The 17,409-nt window shown below is 39.7% G+C and overlaps 1 pseudogene; it reads left to right on the forward strand.

The window, feature by feature from the left end:
• Positions 1-17,409, forward strand: part of LOC125287255 — a 43,636-nt pseudogene that overhangs the window by 22,498 nt on the left and 3,729 nt on the right.

Genomic DNA, 17,409 nt, shown 5'->3' on the forward strand with positions numbered 1-17,409 from the left:
ATACATCGCTGACATTAACACTTACATTCATTCCTAAAAACATGTGACCATATCTTATATGGTCACATATAACTATATATATATATATATATATATATATATAGTATATGAACTATACTGAGACGTAGATCTGAGATCTACACTGAGACATTGAGTATTATATTGTAACAGGAGGACTATGCCGACAACTATATGAAGCATGCATACATTTGAATCATACAATTTGCTGTGACATCTGTGAAACTTAGCTGTGCTGTTAGACCTCTGTTGTTAGACCTGAGCTGTGCTGTGTGAAAATGAAGATTCTAACCTAAGTTCTGTCTAAAACTGATCATCTGAAGAGCTGCATCTTATTCTTCAGTCTATATCACCATCAAATGTGACCTATTACTATTAACTGAGACCTCTAGCTCTTGCTGCCAGTTCAGAATTACCACTGATAAATAGATTTGTCTTAGGATAATATGATTGGCATTATCAAGTTCTGTAAGAATGCAAATTTAGTAGACATCTGGTTTCTCTCATCATTATTGGGCAACTTTAAAATTGGTTTCAACAACTGATTTTTTTTTACTTCAAGCTTACATTGGTTGATAAGTGTTCATACTGCTGTATTCTGCTGTATTAAAACAAAGAATGTTGACCAATATTGAATTAACCCTCTAATTTTCATATTATGACGTCATATGGTGGCGGCCATCTTGGATTATAGAATTTTCATGAAAAGTCGCATGTTTGAATGATAAAATGCACCACTTCTTTCCCCCCAAAATGTCCCTCACTTTCTGTATGCTATATTGCACAATACTGAATGCTCAGGTAAATAGTAAGTAGTGAACAAACTGTGTAAATCATTACTAAAAAATGGCAGAAACAAACCAAATGCATGTAGCGGTAGACTGGCCTTTTGCTGTAGAGATTTTCCATTTACTACATACAGTAGGCACTCTGATTCCATGTATGGGGCACATATATATTATTCAGATGACACACAAACACAAGTAGACAAGACCTGTTTAGTTCAAAAGCTCATTTGCCACGGCAAGGCACAGATCAGGAGTGAGATGACGAGACAAGACAAGAGACAATGTTAGTATTGTTTTTCTTTTTGTTGATGTTTTTTTGTTTTTTTTCTTAGCTGACAAAGACACACACATCACAAGGACATGAACACACAAAAAGGAACACATAGTGTACTGTATGTCCTAAATGATCAGGGAAGTAGATAGCAAATCAACAGTGTAAATCATTACTAAATGGCTGACTTTTTTTTTTTTATGTAGCAGGCCTTTTGCTGTAGAGATAATGACTCCCTATCCCTATCCATACAGGGCCGGCATTCCCATCATCTTGTGATAGACTATGCATGACCTAATGTGTGTGTGTGCGTGTGTGTGTGTGGGAGAGGGAGACAGCGTGTCACCACCTCCACCATGCGAGCAGCATGGCCAGATCTGCCTCGCGCGCGCCGAGTGGAGACAATTTGCGCAGCTCGGACTAGGCCTACTGTCAATCTCATTGCGACTCCCCACACTGCCACTACGTTCCCCCCTAACTGTCCTATGAGCACTTCGACCTCGCCTAACATACCCAGTGGCATTAGACAAAGGCTCCACCACGTTACTGTCGCCGCTGATTGTGGAGAGGCACACGTTCAGAAGACAGAAGCTAAGCTATGGATATTAGGCTACCTCCAGCCTCGTTAAGCCACACCACTAACACCCTGCTAACTTCCGATGAACACCCGAACCCGTGAAACATTATTCCCACCAATGACATTGGGCAAACGATTCAACGTTTGTGCTTGGTGTAAGCTAAACTATGGAGTAAACTCTCACTTTGTCCAGCTGCATCATTGCAAGGCAGGGGACGCATCTGAAGCCCTCACTAAACGAATCACCGTCATTTTTTGAAGGCAGACATTCCCCATCAGAATCAGGGTCCCATGAATAGAAGACCCAACACTTCATTTCAGGTAAACTTTTTTGATGCCATTAGGCGATAATCTAATGCAAATACTGCTGGCGTTGACAATATCGCTCTGACAAAGTGGCTCACACGCGCACACTAGCTCGGTATTTCATGCACTGATTCAATGCGCTGTAGCTAGAAAGTTTTGTTTAAAAGCGTGTCCTTTTTTCGACTGGGGGGATGGCGTATGACATGTCTGCCATCTAGTGGAGTGGAAGTTGAATGAAATATGACACCCTATTTGACTAAATCGGCCGTTTTATTCAGTACCGCATCTTGTCGACTATAGTCGACTGTGGCGCCTAGAGGGTTAACAATTTATTTTTACTGTCATATACAGTACTCTAAGCTAACATCTAACCAAGTAAGTGGTTTTCAAGAGTACTTTAAGTCTATGTAATCTGAATAATTATACTGTAAGTAATATAATGTTATAAACAGCAGCTTTTTTGCATTTACATGCAATGGTATTCCCTGGAATTACATTTTCTAGTTTATGTTTATGATCCGAGTTGTTTATGATGTGAGTTGTTTATACTTATGATCTGAGTTGTTTATGTTTATGATATGAGTTGTTTATGATCTGAGTTGTTTACTGGTGGACGCCTCCTCCTCTCCCTCTGCAGCACCAGCACCTCTGGCCTGGTCATCTACCTCGGACGGCAGACTCAGCAGGGCAGCAACGGCAACGAGGTCTCCAGGACCGTCACTAGGGTCATCAGACATCCCAATTACGACGACTCAACCAACAATAACGACATCGCCCTCCTCCAACTGTCCTCCTCCGTCACCTTCACCAACTACATCCGCCCCGTCTGCCTGGCAGCGGCCAGCAGCACCTTCAGCTCCGGAACCAACACCTGGATCACCGGGTGGGGAGCCATCAGCTTTGGAGGTGAGCACACACACACACACGCGCACACACACACACACACACACACACACATACAGTACAGACACACACACACAGTATAAACACATACACACACTGCAAAAACTGCTTATCTAATAACATGTAACCAAGTCTTATTATGACCGCCGCGCAGCGAAGCCACAGTTTTCTGTGGAAAAAATGTGATGGACTGGGCGGCGGTCATATTTTGTATTGTTTTCAGTATAAAAAGACTTACCTAGCGCTTTCTCGTCAAATCATTTGACTTAATTTTGTTTTCTTTGAAGACGTCTCATCCTGAAAACAAGCAAATTTGTCTGCCAGTTGTTAAGCAAATGTGGGTAACACTTTATAATAACTACACACAATTCATCATTTATTAAGCCGTTGTAACTTATTAGTTAATGGTTTGTCCATTATTAGTAATTTCTTGTTCATACATACAGTGGGCAGTGCTTCGATTTGGCCAGCTTCCCTCGCGGTCCACGCGCGGGATCACGCGGTATCACGCGACTTTAATTTGTATTTTTCCAGTGACGCTGCAACGACGCTGCAACAACCCAAACAACCGGCAGATGTCTCAAGTGAGCAGGGTGTCTCGTAAAAAGAAATGGAGCCTGGAAAACCCTACACAGACTTCACTTCAGACTTTAGCAGAATTGTTTAGAAATAATTTAATAGCCAGAAATATGCCTGCCCTGCCCTAATAAAGAAATATTTGGATAACTGCGAGTGAATCCCGTTTGCAGCCGTAGAAGAAACGCACGACAAATTAAACATTCCGGTTTTCCGGAGTGCAATGATAGACAGACATCATTTGGACAAAATATAGAGCATATTAACCTCCATTGCTCAGCCAAATGCCTTCCTGTTACGTCCTGTTATCACGGAGTTACAGGCGATAAACAATGTTTGATGGTCACAAGTTTACTTCATTAGCGGTTTATTTTTTTGATTATTAAAGAGTGTTTTTCATTTAAAGGTTTGACTTCATGCTTATTCAGTAGAGCATTTAGTGCTCTCCCCAATCCCAGACGTTCACATTGCATGTTTGTTTGTAATGGATGCAACCGCAATGCGCTTGACGGCAATGAGTTGTTAACAGACATGAAACAAGACATATAGCCCAGCAGCAATCTAGGGACTGATCGTTATTTATTGAAGGGGCCACCGGAGGGATTTTGAGTGCTTCAGTTGGAAGTTGCATGACCCTCTTGTCTGCTAGAAATTGTTCAATGACCCTCCGACAGAATTGTCAAAAAAGACATGACCCTCCCCTGCCAATTGTCGCTGTCTTCAGCCCGCGTTGCTTTGTGCCACAAAGACACACTGTGATAACGTTCTTAAATCAATCTTTCCCGGGAGCTTGCATGCTACCAGTCCTTCCTTTTCAAATGTGTTGCACCTGTTTGCACAATTTCATAAATAATCATATGTGATTAATAATGTGACAAATAATCCCTGTGCACGGGGACCGAAACAATGCATGCCAACTTTTTCCGTGTTTATCACGTTTTTTAACTTTCCCCCCGCTGTCTTGCCGTTTTAATATTTTCCCGTAGAATATCCCATATTTTAATACTCTCATAACAGCCCTGCCATCGGGCCTGTCTCTGTGTTGCCCTGTTGCTACCCCTTTGCCCTTCCAATGAAACAGATGTCTTCAAATCATTGTTTTCCTTGCTTGAAGGCGAACTTAGAGTGATGTTAACCTATTTAAGTTTAAGGGCCCTATCATGACATTCTTAAGTGCATCGTCACTCGTCAAAAGTCTATTCAAATTTAGTAGGATGTCCAGTTCACATTGGGAGGGGTTTCGTTATCAAACGTGGAGCGCATGGCGCAACAAGGTGTTCATAGGTTTTTTAATCAGTCATATGGGTGTGTTTGGGGCGTAACATAATTTTAAACCAATGAGAATGAAATCTGTCATTCCCTTTAACGGCGCAACGCGCGATATGTCAACTAAATGCATCGGTATTTTGGCATTCAACGGCGCATTTGAAGGAGGCTGCTTGCGAGACCGTATGGAATAGTCATTCTTAAACCATGCTTTACTAAAACCTAGCATAGCCTTCACGCATTTGCACTCGTCTATTATTTGAACTCATTGGCTGGCATTGGAAGTGAAACTTCACCAAGGAGTCAGTCAACGACAAGACAGTTATATGCAGTTACTTTCACTATTGACTGACAATGGGTAACCACCGAAAACATAGGCTGGAAAAAGCAACACTTACCCTATTGCTCAAACGACTGAATAAAAACATTTATCCTGCAGAGGAGGTGCTTATATCTCGTGATAGTGCGTCTTCAGCTGTGCTCCATACGTGTCTCTCGCCTCTACCCTAATCACTTTTAACCGTCATTACCAATTTGCAAATGATGGTGAATAACTACTCATCATGAGATGTACAGTATTTCGTAATATCTTTATTTTAATTACGTTTCCCATTGTAATCGTGCAATTTGTAATGCTTTGCATGGACGTGCGCTGGTGTGCAGTTCATGAATGACAGAAGGATGGTGCGAGCACCTGCCAATATGACTGTTGACAATGCGCTCTTAAAATAGCATATGAACAACTCGCCATTGACTTCTGACCAGGTTTAGGTGGTGTATGATAGCAATTTTTAGACAACGCGCCAGGCCCCTCCCTAGGTTGTTAATTGCCACACCCCTGGGCGCAATGTTTAAAAAATAAACGTGCAAAATACCGAATTAAACTTTTTGGGTGTGAAAGTTTTTACGCCGCCATGCTGGTGTCCAAATTACAGCCCTAACGGCGTGATTGTCGTGAGAGCACGATTCATTGGCGCTTGCATGTTCGACCCTATGTCTACGCCCGGACCTTCCTACCATCAGGCTACTCAGCTACTAGAGAAAGAATTTCCCCTGTTTGTATGTTCACTCCAAGTTGGCCTACCATAACTAACCAACTCTGCACTGTAGACCCTAAACTGGCTATTTATATTTTTCTGTGAAATAAGCAAATGTATTTGTTCAACTTTATGAAGCATTTATATAAGCATAGCACTTTATATTATATACTTTAATTACTCTTTCTGCTGTTAAAGAATGTGTTTGTGTTGTATGTATGCTGCTGCTGAGACCTTGAATTCCCCCTGGGGATCAATAAAGTATCTATCTATCTATCTAGCAGAATTACGCACTAGGCTACTTGGAACGTAACATATTTTTGTTTGTGCAGGAGAGAGAATGACAGAGATTAACAAACTGCACTTGTTGCTGTTTAACAATAAATACTATATATTTTTGCAAACAACAAAAACAGAAAGGATGGAGACAGCAAAGCTAGAGATTGGGCAGGAACAAGGTCAATTGGTAGATATGCTTGTCAAAACGTTAGGAGCTGGATGTGGATGAATGAAGCACAAGTATGCTTTACTAATGTTAAGCATGCACACTGTTTAACGTTACACGGTATACTAAAAGTAAGCCAAAGGTATGCCAAAGGCATAATTGTCTATGCACAATTTCAACCAAATTTTGCTGCTCTTATTTTTTCATTATTATATGTGCCCTCTTATTTACTTATTTACTTATTTTTTTGTTTACTTGAATGTTATGTTTGTCTGTGGACTTAAATTGGTAAAATATGTCTTGTCTTCACCGTGGGATAGTGAGAAACGTAATTTCGATCTCTTTGTATGTCTGGAACATGTGAAGAAATTGACAATAAAGCTGACTTTGACTTTGACTTTGAGGTAAATGTAGCCTTTTTAGGGCTGTGTAAAGTTGACCAAATTATTGTAATATAGGCTGTTAGGCGTGAATAAAGTAAGCTACTTTGTTGCTACAACCCTTCCGACGTTAATGGGGACGATGTTGACATTTTCCCGTATTTTGGGTGAGAAACCCGGGGCATCTCCCTTATTTTCAATGTTCAATGTTGACAGCTATGGAACGAAAGAGAATGTAATATGGCGCTAGAAATCACATTCCCTCTAGAACCTTTGCTAGTGCCTATGCCCCTCAGTCTCCATTGAGTCTCTCCGAAGTCCTTGGCCTGAGGCCTTTATCTTGCTACTCTGCAAGAAAGAAGGAAATGAGGGGTAAACGTGGTGTGCAGAGAGGGGTGCCCGAAGTGTGAAGACTGAGACTGGAAAAATATGCACCTAGGCCACTTTGAAATGTTGCTGTTTTCATGATTACAAAATTTGAGGGACCCCCCCTACACTAAAAAAAGTTGGGTGACCCTCCCCTCAGAATAAAATGACCCTCCCCTATTTTCCTCCGGTGGTCCATTCCATGAATACTGAATGGTCCCCTATCTAAAATAACACATACTTGAAGTACCATTCATGATATGTTGTCAAATATTGAAGTCGTGGGAAGTTTACATAATACAATGTCTTTGTCATGGGGAAGTGTTTTTCCCCATGCATTTATTCTAGGCTACTGTCAGTGACTGCCGCGAGAGAAGCGGGTTCTGTGTTGCGTTCATTTCAGTGACTGAAGCGAGAGAAGCGGGGTCTGTGGCTGGGGGCAGGGGGCATCAGACATTTGTGCCCAGTTAATCCTGCCCTGTCCCCAACAAATCACACCTTCCCACCAGCTGTGACAGCTTAAAAGAAGTCGAGAGGACTCATGGGGGCGATATGCATTGGAAGCTTTACATTTAAAATTCCTTATTATGTTGGGTAACCAACAGGTCTGCTTTACATGATGCAAACGTTTGTTTTTTCAGAATAAAGTAAAATGTAAAAAAATACCTAATAGCTTTCTTCCTGTGTGCAAGATTTGTTTATCGTGACAACGCATTTCAGGCATGCCGCCTGAAATGCACACGCGTTGTCACGACTACATAAACAAATGGTTATGCACATTTCGCACATATGCACATAAGCACAGTCTTGGGTGACGTTAAAAAATTGTTGCGTTGCATACTGTGGTAAAGACATAGGCTACCGGTAGGCTAGGTCGTCTCGTTCAACTGGATGAGTATATCCTCGAGTTGCCACAATTAACGTTGATGCTGCATATGGATCATTGACAAAGGCACTGTAGTTTCAAAGACTGTTGCAGTTCATTTCAAGACTTTTCGTCAATGATAAGACAAGAATTCTATTTCAATAGGCTGTGCTTGCTTGGGCCTCTTGTGTTAATGTGCGCTGTGTGTGACCTGCGTGCATGCACGCTCATCTGATTCTGTAGACAATTTGTTGTGTGTTCTGTTTAATGGGCTAAAAAGACAGGCTATCCACAAACGTGAACGTTTAATCACTAGCATGGGAATAGCTAAGGCATCATCTGCGTCGGCTCGGGTCAGGTTCGGACATAAAAATGAAAATGCCTGTCGGGTTCGGACGCGGGCCGGGTTCGGACGCAACTCTGTCGGACGTGGGCCGGGTTCGGACAGAAATTTGCGGCCCGATCCACACTCTAATGCAAACAGAGGTATGGTCAAAAAGGAGTGAGATTATCGAAGCCCACACCCCCACAGGAAATATCATATAATTACATTTTGCCTTCCTTCATACACTTCCTATGTTTCATGGACTGTAACGGTAGGCTATGTGTTTATGTAGTCATTTTAATACAGAATTAACTTTGATGAAATTATAATCAGACACTTCAACCCCCCCCCCCCAAAGAAAAACTCGTCGGATCTGCACGATTCACACAAGTCCCCCAGACAGCCGTGAAAAAGGCGGCATCCGCCAAAAGGCGCGCCGTTTGCATCCCTGGTCAAACTTTTTTTCTGGGGACCCACTTTTTAAAAATGACAGACTATCGCGACCCAACTCGTGACTGTGGTAGTTAACAAACTAGACAGTTTTCACTATGTTTTGTATACAAAATCCAGTCAGTCAAACTTTACATTTCATCTGACATTCATTTTGACATTTAATTTGTAAGTTAAAATATTCAGGTAAAATAAATATATGGTGGAAATAAGTATTGAACGCTTAATTTGTTTTTCAGTAATTAGCCTAAACTTCCAGTGAGTATATTCGAAATTTTCACCACACATTATATTAACACACATATAAAAAATCCAAACATAAGAGTTATGTGTAATAAAGTGGAATGACACAGGAAAAAAAGTATTGAACGTTCCTACTGAAATTTCTTCAATACTTTGTGGAAGCCTTTGTTTGTAATGACAGCTTCAAGACATTTCCTGTATGACAAAACGTATTAGTCGCAGTATCAGGTGTGATTTTGGCCTATTGTTCTAAACAGATTCCAAAGGTCTTGTGAATCCTGACCTTTAGTTACTTCCAGAACTGTTTAATGGAATTGAATTGAATTGGCTGCCTTCAAGTCTTTTTGGAGCCTTCTCCGAGTGGTCCTTGGCTCTTGGAATTGACTATCCTTCTGACTCCCCTGGTCAGAAATATTTGAGGAGATCCTGTGCAAGGCGGTTGATGATGCAGTGATGTTTCTTCCACTTGCAGATAATGGCTCCCATGCTGCTTACTGGAAGATTCTGAAGTTTTGAAATGCATCTGTAACCAGTTTCATTGATATGTTTTGCAACAATAAGGCTGCAAAGGTCTTGGGAGAGCTTTTTGCATTTATCCATCATGAAATGTTTCTTGTGTGACACCTTGGTTATGAAAAATCTTTTTATAGCCCATCGATATGTAGGCTACTAACCAAGCTTATATTAATTTGCACAGATAGAAAGGATAACTACTCTCTAACTACTTACAGATTCCAGCTCGTTCCTTCCCTTTCCTTGCCTTAGTGCTTTTTCTTAGCGTGTTCAATACTTTTTCCCTGTGTTATTCCACTTCATTACACATGACTACTTATGGAGTTGTTTGGATTTTTTATGTGTGGGTTACCCGAGTTAGTTATTACTAATGCCTGGTGAAAATGTTGTGCACCCTGTATTCCACTTTTCACGGGCCCTCTCCTCCATTGGGGCCCTATACTTCCCACTTTCCCCCCCAGTTCGACGCCCTTTAATCTGCTGAACCTTCTGCTCGTTTCCAAATATAAAAAACTCTCTGCAACTCAACATTGGCCTGCCTGCCTCAGCTGCTTGTGAGGGGCTTTTCAGTTGTGCTGGATAACTGTATTATCTATATAACTGTATTATTTTCGTACTTTTTCCACCTCTGTCCATAGCAACGAAGACTCACTCACTCTTAGTCAAAGATTCTAGAGCGCTCCGCTCCAGAATCTTTGCTCTTAGTTTAGGAGTCATTTTTCCTTACTAAGAGTAGGTCTGAAAGGCTTTGTGAATAACTTAATAAGAGAAACTCCTAGCTAAAATATTTGATAACAATTTACTTCATGGGTGAGTTCATAACACATTCATAGCAGCTGTCATAAACTGCACATAAAGCAATCATGACTGTTTCATGAGACATGACTCAACATTCATACCAAACCTTTTATGAATGTGGAAGACAGAACGATGACAACTTGTCAAAATAAAAGTCCAACAATCGCAAAGCAGCATTGCCGTTTTTCTCTCCAGTCTTTGTAAATATTTCATGAATATCTTATGAAGTCTACATCGAATGTCACTTTACTATACAAGTTGTGAAGTATTCATAATCACTGAATTTAACACTGGGAGGTAAACTAGCCTACATTCAGCTGACCCGTATTTGTGTAACCTGGAACGGTTGGACATTCCCAGTAGCAAAAGATGAGAAATCATCTGCAAAGGTATCATAAAACAAATACGTTTTTATGAAACAAAAATTATTTGCTTGACCATGTTCTGTCTTTTTGGCACTGGAGTAGCCCATTGACTCAGATGTGACGTGATCAGGTAAGAGGTTTGGAACAAAAACAGCAATGCTGCTTTGCAATTGTTGGACTTTTATTTTGACACATTTTTCTCGTTCTGTCTTCCACATTCATGAAAGGTTTGGTATGAATGTTGAGTCATGTCTCATGAAACAGTAGTGCATGCTTTATGTGCAGTTTATGGCAGCTGCTATTGCTATTGCTATATTGCTATTTTCCTAAGTCACTGAAAACAGCTGTTGTAAAGCCACTTCCCAAGAAGAATAACCTGGATGCCTCCATGCTAAACAATTACAGGCCCATATCCAATCTACCTTTTATTGGCAAAATTATTGAAAAAGTAGTCTTTAATCAATTAACCACCTTCCTAACATCAAATGGGTAGTTTGATTACTTTCAGTCTGGTTTTCGGGCAAATCACAGCACTGAAACAGCTCTCATTAAAGTTTCCAATGACATACGCCTAAACACAGATTCAGGTAAAACATCAGTCCTAGTGCTACTGGACCTTAGTGCAGCATTTGACACTATTGATCACACTATTTTACTACACAGACTAGAACACTGGGTTGGATTTACAGGCATAGTTATCAGCTGGCTAAAATCATATCTACAAGAAAGGAGCTTCTTTGTTGCCATTGGAAACTGTACCTCAACACCAACGTCCTTGACCTGTGGTGTTCCCCAGGGGTCGATCTTAGGGCCACTATTATTCAACCTCTATATGCTCCCACTTGGACAAATCATCCAAAATAACTTGATTTCATATCATAACTATGCAGATGACACACAAATTTACTTAGCTCTGTCACCAAACGACTATGGTCCTCTTGAATCTATGTGTCAGTGTATAGAACAAATCAACACCTGGATGTCTCAAAATTTTCTTCAACTGAACAAAGAAAAAACTGAAGTAATTATATTTGGTAAAAAGGAGGAAAGACTTAGGGTTGCCAGTCTCCTTGATACAAAAGGGTTGAAGGCAAAGGATACAGTTAAAAATCTTGGTGTATTAATTGACAGTGATCTAAATTTCAACAGCCACATGAAAGCGACAACTAAATCAGCTTTTTACCACCTCAAAAATATTGCCAGACTCAGAGGGCTGATGTCAAAATATGACTTAGAAAAACTCATTCATGCATTTATCTCCAGCAGGGTTGATTACTGCAATGGACTGTTCACAGGCCTTCCTAAAAAGACAGCTTCAGATGATACAAAATGCAGCAGCTAGGATTCTAACAAAAACTAAAAGAACTAACCACATTACTCCAATTCTTAAGTCCTTGCACTGGCTTCCAGTAAGTCACAGAATTGACTTTAAAGCTCTATTGCTTGTTTATAAATCAGTAAATGGAGCAGGACCTAAATACCTGTCAGACATGCTTCAGCAGTACACACCTTCGCGTCCTCTCAGGTCCCAGGTGAAAAACCTGCTAGTAAAACCTACTGTTAGAACTAAACATGGTGAAGCAGCTTTTAGCTGCTATGCGGCTCAGCTGTGGAATCAACTTTCGGATGACATCAAAAAGGCCCCAACTGTAGCCAGTTTTAAATCTAGACTTAAGACCAAACTGTTCTCAGATGCTTTCTGCTAACTGTGCCAAGTTACAAATTCTGAATCTGCCTTGATAATTATTCTACTTTATCTTTTATTACTTCTTTTTACTACTTTTGCCTTTGTTTTTTTTGTTCTACTTTATCTTTTTTTACTTCTTTTTACTACTTTTGCCTTTGTTTTTTTGCTTACTAATTATCCTTTATTTTTAAATTATTTTACCTTGTGTTTTATGTTTTCTTTTTATTATGATCTTTACCTTTTAACTATTCTTTGACTATATTGCCTTTCTATGCTTTTTATTTGTTATTATTGTTTGGTTTTGTTTATGTAAAGCACATTGAATGACCTCTGTGTATGAAATGCGCTATATAAATAAACTTGACTTGACTTGACTTGACTTGCTATGAATGTGTTATGAACTCACCCGTCAAGTAAAGTGTTACCAAATATTTTATTGCTATTTAGGAGTAGCCTACTCCTAGTGGTAAGATAAAAAGCTTTGTGAATATGGCCCCTGGTGTCTAACCCATGCACAGCCCATTTACACAAAATAATGGTCGAATATTACTGATGATCATTATTTAAGAACATGCAGTGCGCGTAGGGCACCAAAAACATCTTGCTCGTAAGAAATCATCATACTGCACATTGTGGCGGGTCTGTTATTTAACCCAGGCTACTTACTGTAGGCTGCGCAAACCACAGGCCTTTATTTTGGGCTTTATTATTTTTCGCGTTCAGTGTGGGGTATAAACAAGCTGAGAATTTAGCAGTGTCACGTCTGCCTGTCACAGACGTGGGGAGCTCTTTGAAGCTTGGGATAATGTGGTACAGTTACTACAGTAACAGTATTTTATTTTACTTCTTATGGAATATTTTTTTTCACTTTTATAAACGCTTTGTTTGAATGCTGTTGGAACAAATAGTTGTTGATTATAAAGGCAACTTTCTGTTGCAATATTCTGTGTGTTCTGGACTGCAGGTAACTTGTTAAGCCAGTGGTTCTCAAACTTTTTCTTTCATTCCCCACTTTGATCAAGGGGGCATTGACTGATGATAGTGGAGATAACGTGTTATCCCGAGGCCTTTGCAAGTCAGCATCTCCGACGGTAGTCTACCCTATTAAAAATATAAGTTTTCGATGTCCCAAACGGAGAGCCATACTTTATTGTTTTAACGATCTCTATGCTACTCACCAAAATGTAGGCATGGGAACATGATGAAGTATCCAACTGTCGTGTGTTAAATTATTGTGATTACGAGCCAGTGGTTTTAAAACATTATGCGGACTCGGACATCTAACGAAATGCAACAGGCTCATATTGTCCACCGATTTCGCAAAATGAGGACATAGGCTACAGAACTGCTCAGATAACAGATGTAGCTACCTCCAGTTTTGCACGGTTTTAGTCAAGTTATAGGTCATAGTTGTCTAAGCCTCTATTAAAGTAGCCTGTTAAAAAAACGTCGCTAGATAGTATTAAATCGCCAACAACATTGTTTTCTACAGAAGCCTACCCAAGGCTACAGATTAATTCTAAACAGTTATTTCTCTACTGGCTCATTATCACACAAGACACTGTTTTGATTTGCGTAGTTGCGTTATCCCCAGCACTGACAATAACATAGATGTACAGTGGCAGAGCGACACACAGTGGCTGAAAGTGGTACTAAAGTTTCACGCAGCTTCACGCCGCATAATGCACGATTGAAGTGGCCATTTGAAAGCAACGCCCACTGTAATTTATCATCAGTAAAGCATTTGTTCATGCAGTTATAAATGGTTTGTTCATAGGAAATAAGCCTATCCAAGTATTAACGAAAAGTAAATAATAATGCAATAAATTATGCAATAATATTTTGTTGATGAAGTAATATTTCCATTATTTAACACATGGGCAGTTCCAGCGTTATGGATGTGACAGTTGGACTCATATTGGTAAACAAAATGCCTTAGAGTGGGGGCAGAATTAGTATCAGTGAATTCATTTGCATAACCTTTAATGTAACCTCTGTCCTCTTAATACTGAGAAATCCTCAAATTGCATATAATCAATTTCATCCTAAGAATACAAGGCATTTTATCAGCGTTATGGATGTGACATGAAATGGACACACTTTTGTGAGAGATTACAGGTTTTCTACCAACTCTGTGAATTTTGAAGGAAACTGCCGAAACTATGATATATGTAGCATGAAGGAGACTTGAATGAACACAAAAAGTGTGTTTTTGAAACTATGCATCATTTTCGTAATGCATTATGTAGGAAAAACTGGCGTTATTGATGTGACGGTTTCAGGTTATGGATGTGACATGTCTGAACCAGTCCTCGACAAAATACATAAACACATAATTAAGTAGTGAATTTTGACATGAAACAATTGAAATAGTAATCATGAAAAACTAGCAATGAAATTATTGCTTCCTCAGTGCCCACTAAGAGACACAGGAAGAATCAGGACAACAAGTCATTTAAAATATAAAAAAGAAATTTATTTTTTTCTTTTACCGTCATCAATTTTGGTCAGTGTTTCCCGGGTTACTGAAACACCAGGGAACATGAAACTTGGTGGCCACTCCCCTAAATAACTAGCCCTACCTAAACCGTTGCACCCAAGATGACAAAATATTTATGGTATGTTAGTCTCAAGAGCCCGCATCAACCTAACCCATACCCACTCATTTGCGATTTGCACACATAAAGTACATGCACGCGCACGTATAAGTAAGTATACGTGTACGTACTTTATCTCCTACTGTCCTTACTGCTTAGTTGTGTTTTTATATTATATACTTTACTTACTCTTTCTGCTGTTAAAGAATGTGTTTGTGTTGTATGTATGCTGCTGAGACCTTGAATTTCCCCTGGGGATCAATAAAGTATCTATCTATCTAGAAAGTATAAGTATATATACTCTTTTGATCCTGTGAGGGAAATTTGTTCTCTGCATTTATCCCAATCCGTGAATTAGTGAAACACACTCGGCACACAGTGAACACACAGTGAGGTGAAGCACACACTAATGCACACACACGCACATGCGCGCACACACACACACACACACACACACACACACACACACGCACGCACAGTCGCACACATACAGACAGGCAAGCACACACACACATACAGTAAACACATACAGACAGGCAAGCACACACACACACACACACATGCACAAACATACACCCACATGAATGAAGACAAATTGACAAGCGTGATTTATTTTTGCGAAGAGAATATGCAGGACTGAGAGGCGGTCATATTTTGTACCGCTATGCGATACATCTAGTTTATTGCTGCCGTTACTCATGTTACTCTGTAGGTATTAGCTACAGAGGACCTGACACTTCAAATGCTGGCATATCGCGTCACATTTAAAATTAAACTGTGTTAAGCAGACGTGAGCGGCAGGCTGAACAGATCTGCAACAGAAGGAGGTTGCTATGTTAACTCCGTTGCAAAGTCAGCCATCTTCACCAGCTAACACGATAATCCAGTTACTGTACAACAACAGTATGACAGTTACAGGAAGATAATCGCTCAGATATTCGTTATTAGGCCACTTGAAAATAGGCTATGGCTAGGCTAATCACTGGAGGTATTTTAATATTATGTTTATTTTGCTAATGGTTAGGCAAGGCCTCCCTGTGGTTTTGATCAACCTAATAATCTTTGAAATGTCAATTGTAAACACTAAGGTGAAATGGGTTGAAAATGACATGCCACCAGAATAGACGTTTTATCGGCTTTGAGGTATAATAAAGTCTCAGTCTTGTAAATTCACATTATGTAACATCCATAGCGTCACATCCATAAGCACCATTAAAAGGTTTTAAAAGTAAGAAAGGGGGCACAATTTGGTCATCACACTTTACATTGATATAAATCAGCTCTGCACAGACACTATGGACATTGTCGCATCAACACTGTATGTGTAGCATAAACATTTCCTATAAAACGTTATGGATGTGACATGGCCATGGAACTTGCTGACTTAAAAACAAAAGCCTTACAAATGTAAGGAGTTGTGCTCTTAAAGGCAAGCTGAGCATAGACATTGCTCTACCATTCCCTTGTCAATCTGGAATTTGTCAAATGACACAATTTGTTTGAACCTTGGGTCCATTTATCCACTTTTTAAATATGTATAATATTACCATGTGAAAAATGTTGTTTCTGTATGGTTGCACACTAGGGGTGTAAAGATTAACCGATACGTATCGGTATCCGTTTTTAACGTGTTAGATACGGCTACATCGATATGTTAAGCCCCGTATTGGAATAAAACTGAAATGAACCGGTCGTTATATCGATTTACTTGTTACTAATCGGTTCACAACCTTTTCTGCTCGCTCGGACTCTAATTTACGTTGCAAGCAGCGCGTTCATCCCACTTCCTGTTTTGAAACTACACGTGGCACGGATTTGTGGGTAATGAAGTTTGTTTTGGGCTACACTCATTGCCCAAAGTTGTCAAAGGACTTCATTACCCATACATCTACTGCAACTTAAGCACGTGACAACTCGCACTCGGTCGTTTCTTTGACAGTTTTTACTCTTTTGTTTTTCAAAATCGCGCGCGAAATTAACAGTAGGCCTATATGATACAAACCTCAGTTTAGATAATCATATTCACACATTTTTTTGCCTAATTGACATGACCATGATAATTGATAATATAAAATGAATGTGCACCTTAAGCAAATGATAAAAAATCTTTCAGAATGCTTTCCATTCTTCAACTGCCACTTCCTAATACTATAAATCATGATTAACTCAGGAGTTACAAGTGGTTAGTTAATGATATTTTGTGAGCTTACATAAAGTGAGGACTTTCTCTGCCTTGCAACACATTTTCAAAAGAGTTTTCAAAGAGTTGTAAAGATTACATTCACACTCATTCATTTAGCAGACAAGCGACGTACACATGTCAATTAAATTGAAGGCCATTGACACAACAGTTAAAGTCGAACCCCCAACTTTTCAGGCTACTGCATGCTAGTCCAGCTCCTTATCCACTACACTACCTTGGCCAAGATAGAAACACCTACGACTATGCAAGAATTTCTGTTTTCTTCTACTACACACTGTTAAGCATTTATTAAACATCTGTAAACTATTATTAAAAACGGTATTCTTCGATTGTAACGCATTATTCTTACATTAATTTTCATCTGTAAATCATGTTTACACACAGTTAAAAATGGTTGGTTCATAGTAAACATGCATATCTATATTATATT

This window comes from Alosa alosa, chromosome 22, assembly GCF_017589495.1.
Source record: "Alosa alosa isolate M-15738 ecotype Scorff River chromosome 22, AALO_Geno_1.1, whole genome shotgun sequence".
In the NCBI taxonomy this organism is placed as follows: domain Eukaryota; kingdom Metazoa; phylum Chordata; class Actinopteri; order Clupeiformes; family Clupeidae; genus Alosa; species Alosa alosa.